Below are 7,345 nucleotides of genomic sequence, written 5' to 3'. Positions count from 1 at the left end.
GCCGCCGAGCGGACGCGGCTCCAGGCTCCGCTGCGGGCGCTTCGCCGACTTTCCAGAGTCCCCGTGGGTGGGCGGGCGCGCGCGCAGCCCCTTCCGCCCTGGGACTCACGGAAACACCCTCAGGGCCCGAGCCCGACAGCACTCGTTCCACCTGCTGCGTGGCCGGTGCTCGGCGGCACTGTTTCCACCTGCCGCTCTCGACTCTTAAATTTAATTACCAGCCGCAGGAGACTGCTAGATCCAAGACCGTGTCCCCCGACTACCTCAGGATTCTCTCTTGGGAAGAGTACAACCGATCTGACGAGGATGCACGAATGTTTCACTTTTTCATCTCTGTAGGGTAAATCAGGAATCTCTGAGATTTCTTCTGAATTGAGACTAAAGTTAAGGAACAAATGAATGCTTCTGATTGACGAGGCCCTTTAGAGCTTTGTGTTTTCTGTACCTCTAATACTAAGGTTCAGTCGAAGATATGAAAACCAGTTTCAGAATGGAAAAGCTTTAAGTACAGACGTTATCGCAGACACACAGCTGACCGTGTGCCTACTTTGTTACCAAAGAATTATTCGGATTTCCACAGTGTTTTCATTCAGAACAGAAAATAACAAGGAAAACCATTAAATGGGAAGAATTCGTTTACATGGTGATCTAGGTGCACATCTTTCCAAGTTCAAAGCTACTGTGTGGCTCTATCAATACTAGATCTCAAAGTATTAGAACGTGTCTCTCCCTGTTCTGATCCATTCGATTCCCTTGACTGTGCTGCTGCTGCTTAGTCGCTTCTGTCGTGTCCAACTCGGTGGGACCATACTGGAGTAGGTTGCCATGCCCTCCTCCAGGGCCCTTGACTATGGACTTGTCCTAATGCAGCCAACTAAACTCAAAAGGAGAGGCTGTAATTTGGGACAGGCTAAAAACCATGGGAAATAAAAATGGAAACCTTGAAGGTGATCCAGAATTAAAGTGGGCTAGTATTAATAGATTAGTTTTTTTTAACTTTCTTATCCTAAGAAACAAATCCATAAATTGATTAATTTCACTCCAATAGCTGTTTCTTTCTTTTCTTTTCTTTTTTTTTTAAAATAGCTGTTTCTATATAGATTCCTGGAAGTTAGAGATTTGGTATACTAGATCAGACATAATATTGATTTCTGTCTTCACTCGCATAGGTAATAAGATTTGAGAACAAGTTCCATTTCTAATTTTTGTTTCTTTGTCATGCCAGTGTTGGAACAGGTATTGTTGAAGGTGCTAGCTGATTACTGAATCTATTTACTCTTCTTTACAGAGATATACTGTATTTTCTTCTCTCCCTTGCAGTTAAGTGTAGCCATCCAGATTTGGGTTTCCCAGGTGGCACTAGTGGTAAAGAACCTGCCTGCCAATTCAGGAGACGATAAGAGATATGGATTTGATCCCTGGGTCTGGAAGATCCCCTAAAGGAGGAAATGGCAACCAACTCCAGTATTCTTGCCTGGTGAATCCCATGGACAGGAGCCTGACCAGCTGCGGTCCCTAGGGTTGCAACGAGTCAGACAGGACTGAAGCGACTTAGCATCCAGATTTAGCTCATTTAAAAAAAAAAAAAATTCTTCCACAGGCAGTCTTCCATGCTCTTTCCTTTCAGTGGCCACATGCTAAAGACAGCAGAGCCACCAGTTACAAGGAGCCAAGGTCCCTGGAATTACAACTCGATGGAGAGTCATCCAATATTTGTTTTGGACTTTACATGGGCAAAAGGGTATATTTAGCAGCTAGCCTTATCCTAATCAATGCACTTGACACTCATTAATGAATAATACAGAGCAAAAACGTCATCTATCCATTTCTATAAGCCTAGCATCTAGTGTAGCCATTGGCACAGAAAATGCATTTGGTAGAAACTTGAAACTTTGAAAGACACTAGGTTAAGTCAGGAGAAGGCAATGGCACCCCACTCCAGTACTCTTGCCTGGAAAATCCCATGCATGGAGGAGCCTGGAAGGCTGCAATCCATGGGGTCGCTGAGGGTCAGATACCACTGAGAGACTTCACTTTCACTTTTCACTTTCATGCATTGGAGAAGGTAATGGCAACCCACTCCAGTGTTCTTGCCTGGAGAATCCCAGGGATGGGGGAGCCTAGTGGGCTGCCATCTATGGGGTCGCACAGAGTTGGACACGACTGAAGTGACTTAGCAGCAGTAGCAGCAGGTTAAGTCAAGATCACATGTGACTTAGGAGCTTGCAGTATATAGTAGGGAAAAAGATATTAAACAAGTAAATCATTAGTGAATATATAATTAAAAATGTATTATTAAGGTGCTATGAGGAAATCTACTTTAGATTTGGGGTTCAGAGATGATTCCCTGAGGAAGTAACATTTAACTGAGGCCTGAAGGAAGAGGAAAAATTAGTCAAACTAAGCCAGAAAAGAACATTCCTGGCAGTCTCTTGGGGTTGGGGAGAAGTTTGCAAGTTTCAGGAACCAAAATAAGGCAGCATGGCTGAAAGTTATCAAGGGGAAATGGTGCTAGTAAAGATAAAGAGGGAACCAGGTCATACAGGCATGTTAAGGATTATGGACTTCATGTTAAGGGTTTAGGATTTCATACCACTAGCAATGGAAATCTGTTGAGTTAAGTTATCAAATTGGCAATATAAAAGTAGCCCCTCTATCTGTAGAATGAATTGGAAGGGGATGAGTTTGTATGTGGACAGAACAGTGAGGAGATGGTTACGACAGTGCCTCATGGTTTAGGCTGGGGTCCTGGACTATCATGCAAAGCTTGGGAGACCACACCCTGCACAGAGCAAAATGGGGCTGGACTTGAGCCCCAGCATCTGCCAAGGGGAAGGGGCTCCTTTTTCTAACTTGGATAAATGTTAGCTCAACCAGTACTGTGAGTGATGGCAGTGGCGATGGAGCAGAGTGGACAGATCTGAGTTGTACTTTGGTAGCAGAATGGACAGGATCTAGTAATGAATTGGAGGGAAGATAAGAGAAAGGAAGAGATCACAATGAATGCCATGTTTCTGACCGGAATCCATGGATGAGTAGAAATGCTGTTTATAGAGAGGGCCTAGACTGGGATAAGAGCATGTCTGAGGGTGAGGGTACAATTTTTACAAGAATCTACACCTGTGAAACATGACCTGACCATCAGAAGTAATGGCCTCCACCCTCCTTTCTCCCAGAGGACCATCCATCTTCCCCTTTGCTGAGTCTAGGATGTCATCCAAAATGTGGTAGGGATAGGGGTGGGATGGGGTGGGTTATGGGGGGTTGGTGCACAGCCTTGGGAATTGGAGACCTGTTACCCAACTTGAAACTCAAGATATTAACTCTTACCTGTCTGGAGCAAAAAGTAAGTATGACGCTAAAGCAGGTGCCTTTTAAAGATAAGGGAAAGATAATATTTTTACTCTTTTATTCTCAATTGTAGTGGAAGGGATGTCAGGCTCAGGCAAATTCTACACTAAATTTGAGTATATTTCCCTGTACATATGTTTCCTTTTTTTAAAATTAATGTCGCTGCTTGGTGCTTATCTAATCTATTTAAATAAGTTCAATTTCAGTATTTACTTATATTTGACTCATTGTTTTCCACACACTTAAATTCTACCAATTTCTATCCTTTAAATGTTAAAATATATATTTTTTATACATGATTGCTTTACTGAGTCTATTTTTGCCTCTGTCTGCAATCTCACCTTCCTATCATTAATTACCACTCATCATTTTCTCTTTCATCTATAACTTTGTTGTATATTAGTTGCCTTGACTTTTTGGGTATTAGTCCCACCTTGGTTCCAGATCGTTAAGTAATATCAAACAATGAAAGACTTTGACCCAGATCTTAGAGTCTTGGTTGCTTTATCATCCTTTTAAATATAGATGTAGCATGAAAATTAAAATGTGAATAAAATTTTAATTAATGCTGAGTATATCTGATGTTAAAAGCCAAGACTGGTTAACATCCAAAAATAGCATCATATTCACTTGACTAAAAAGAAGTTATGATGCCTCCAGTAGTCTCACATGATCTCAAAACATTCTGTAATCTGACCCTTCTCTGACCTTCCAACTAATGTCTCAATGGCAATGGCAATAATTATTAACATTTATATAGAACTTAATATAGTATAGGCTTCCCTCATAGCTCAGTCAGTAAATCATCTGCCTGCAATGCAGGAGACCCAGCTTCGATTCCTGGGTCAGGAAGATCCCCTGGGGAAGAAGATGGCTACCCACTCCAGTATTCTTGCCTGGAGAATCCCAGGGACAGAGGAGCCTGGCAGGCTACAGTCCATGGGTTCACAACAGTCAGACACAACTTAGCGACTAAACCACCACCACATTATAAGCCAAGCACAATAACTCAAATGAAGTTTCCATTATTATTTCTGATTTATACATGAAGAAACTGAGACATAGGAGAATTTAGATGACTTGTCCACATCATGTAGATTATATGTGGTAGAGCCAGGATTCCAGTTTGGAAAGTCTGGCTCCAGAGCCCATACTCTAAACAACTAAACTATACTGCCTCTGAACAGTCTTGTAACCTCCTTCCTTGTCCACTCCCTCCTCCACTGAAATACAGATGTAGATTTTCAAGTTCCAACCCATTCCTCCTTCATGCCCACCTCCTTCCTTCCTCTCATCCCCACACCACACGTCCATACAAACACAAAGCTTTCCTGCCCCTGTATGCCTTTGTTCATCATTCAGCAATCCAGAGCACCCACCACCACCTCTCTTTTTTTGCTCTCCCTAAAGTCTTCCCAACCATCCAAACCTCAGTGAAATTCATCCACTTCTAAGTTTTCTCCTTTTACCTCCAACAGCACAAATCCCTCCCTTTTCTAGCCTTGTATAACTTTGTCTGGGCTTCCCAGGTGGCTCAGTGTTAAAGAATCCACTAGCCAATGCAAGGAGACCTGGATTCAATCCCTGTGTCAGCAACATCCCCCAGAGGATGAAATGGCAACCCACTCCAGTATTCTTGCCTGGGAGGGGTTGCAAAGAATCGGACACAATTGAGCAACTGAGCACACACGCATATCTTTGTCTACCTCATACTTTATTCCTAAGTATATAACCATAGTGGCACTTAATCAGACTGCAAATTTTTGAGACCAGGGATTTAAGAAAAGATAAAGAAGGCAACAGAGAAGGAAATGGCAACCCACTCCAGTATTCTTGCCTGGAGAATTCCATGGACAGAGGAGCCTGGCAGGCTCCAATCCATGGAGTTGCAAAGAGTCAGACAGGACTGAGAAACTAACACACACAAAGAAGGCAGCTTAGTAAAAGATGGGAAACATGGATTAAATCCAGAAACATGATCAGTTTTGCTGAGACCTCGATAATGACATGAATGAGACAGGCCATCTCCAAAGTCACTCGTCTGTTTTCTTGCTTTTCATTTAGAGTTTAGTCTGAAAACTTGATATTCCTTATTTATCAGTCTGCTTGTTTTCATCTTGTTTATTAAGGAAGTAAATGAATAAAATTTGTCTTTAAACTCAGAAGTCCTGCTCACTATTCTGCAGAAAAAATGTCAAAATACACTGAACAGCACAGATAAAAGAAGAGCACAGTAGGCTGAAGAAATTCATCTAGAAAATATAAGAAGAGCAAACAAATTTGTAATTAAATTTGTGTCTATATTAAATACCAAGAGGTGGTATTTGATAAAGTGAAGTTTCAAAAAAATTAAATGTTGTGGTTAAAAAAAAATTACAAATCTAGAGCTGGAAGTTGGAAGTAATATAATTTTCCATAAATTTTAAATCATTCAGTGCTAAATATTTACAGAATAATAAAACTGAAAATATAAGCACTTAGATTTCATAAAAACTTTAAAGTTATATAATTCTCTCTAGAGGGATGGAAAGCACTTACTTTCAATCCATGGTACAGTTCTTTTCTGTATACATTGTTATAATTTTTCCTGTAAAGTCACACTAATGTTAAATACTACTTATTAGGTGTTTACTTTGTATGAAGCCCTTGACAAGCATTAACTCATTTAATTCTTACAACTCAGCCATGTACATGTTATTATTCTTCTTTTACAAACGAGGAAAAAATGGTTAGAGAAGTTAATAGTACCAAACATAAACTTGTCCCTTGCCCAAGTTCATGCATGTTCTTATCCATTGTTCTATACTTTCTTCTTAGTCACACATTTGAATAATCCATTTGAAAGTGCTTTTTGGCTAATGCTGTGAGATAATTATATTAAGGCAGGCCCATATCTTTCTTTCCTTTGAAAGTACTCTCAATAACTAGTAAACATTAATTACTCAGTTGCTTAGTCATGTCTAACTCTTTGTGACCCCATGGACTGTAGCCACCAGGCTTCTCTGTACATGGGATTTTCCAGGCAAGAATACTGGAGTGGGTTGCCATTTCCTTCTCCAGAGGATCTTCCTGACCCAGGGATCGAACCCATGTCTCCTGCATTGGCAGGTGGAGTCTTTACCACTGTGCCACATGGGAAGCAGACCCATATCTTTTATTTCCTTGGAACAACTGCCAACTACAAGTACACATTAATTACTAAGTGAGAATTAATTTTCTGGAGGTCAGGTTTTTTAAGAAAATTTTTACATGGAGATTTTCATTTAAAGCCTGTCTTTTAAAGAAACTGTAATCTGAAGCCTACTGAAAAAAGAAATTTCTAGGCCCAGATAGAATTTACTAGTGAAACTATCAAACATTTAAAGAAGAAATAACATCAACTCTATCTCCTTCAAAAAATAGAACGGGGGAACACTTCTCAAATCATAAGGCCAGCATAAACCTGAAACCAAAGCTAGATAAAAATAATACAAAAAGACAATTACAGACCATATCCCCTATGAATATAGATGTAAAAATCCTCAACAAAATATTAGCAAATCAGATTCAGCAGTATATGAAAGTTCACCACAACCAATAGGAGGGGTTCATCCTGAGGATGCAGGTAGGTTCAATATTAGAAAACCAAGCAATGTAATTGATCACAGACAGATGAAAAGATAAAAACTACATGATCTTATCAACAGGTCAGGGGAAAGCAAGTGGTAACATTCAACACTCATTCATTATAAAAACTCTGAGCAGGCATCCTCAACTCGATTAGGGACATCTTTGAAAAAAGCCAACTATTACCCTCCAATTTAAAAAAAAAAAAAAGGTCACTGCTCAATGAATATTGAATAATGAAGAAAATTGAAAAAATATATATCCTTGGAAAAAAAATTTTTTAAAGCTATAGTCAACATCATACTCAAATGTGAAAAGATTCAACAGTGAAAACCTGAATGCTAATATTGGAAACAAGGCAAGGGTATACATTCTCACTACTCCTATT

This window comes from Bison bison, unplaced genomic scaffold (assembly GCF_000754665.1).
Source record: "Bison bison bison isolate TAMUID 2011002044 unplaced genomic scaffold, Bison_UMD1.0 scf7180017864267, whole genome shotgun sequence".
NCBI classification, from domain to species: domain Eukaryota; kingdom Metazoa; phylum Chordata; class Mammalia; order Artiodactyla; family Bovidae; genus Bison; species Bison bison.
This window is presented reverse-complemented; position numbering follows the sequence as displayed.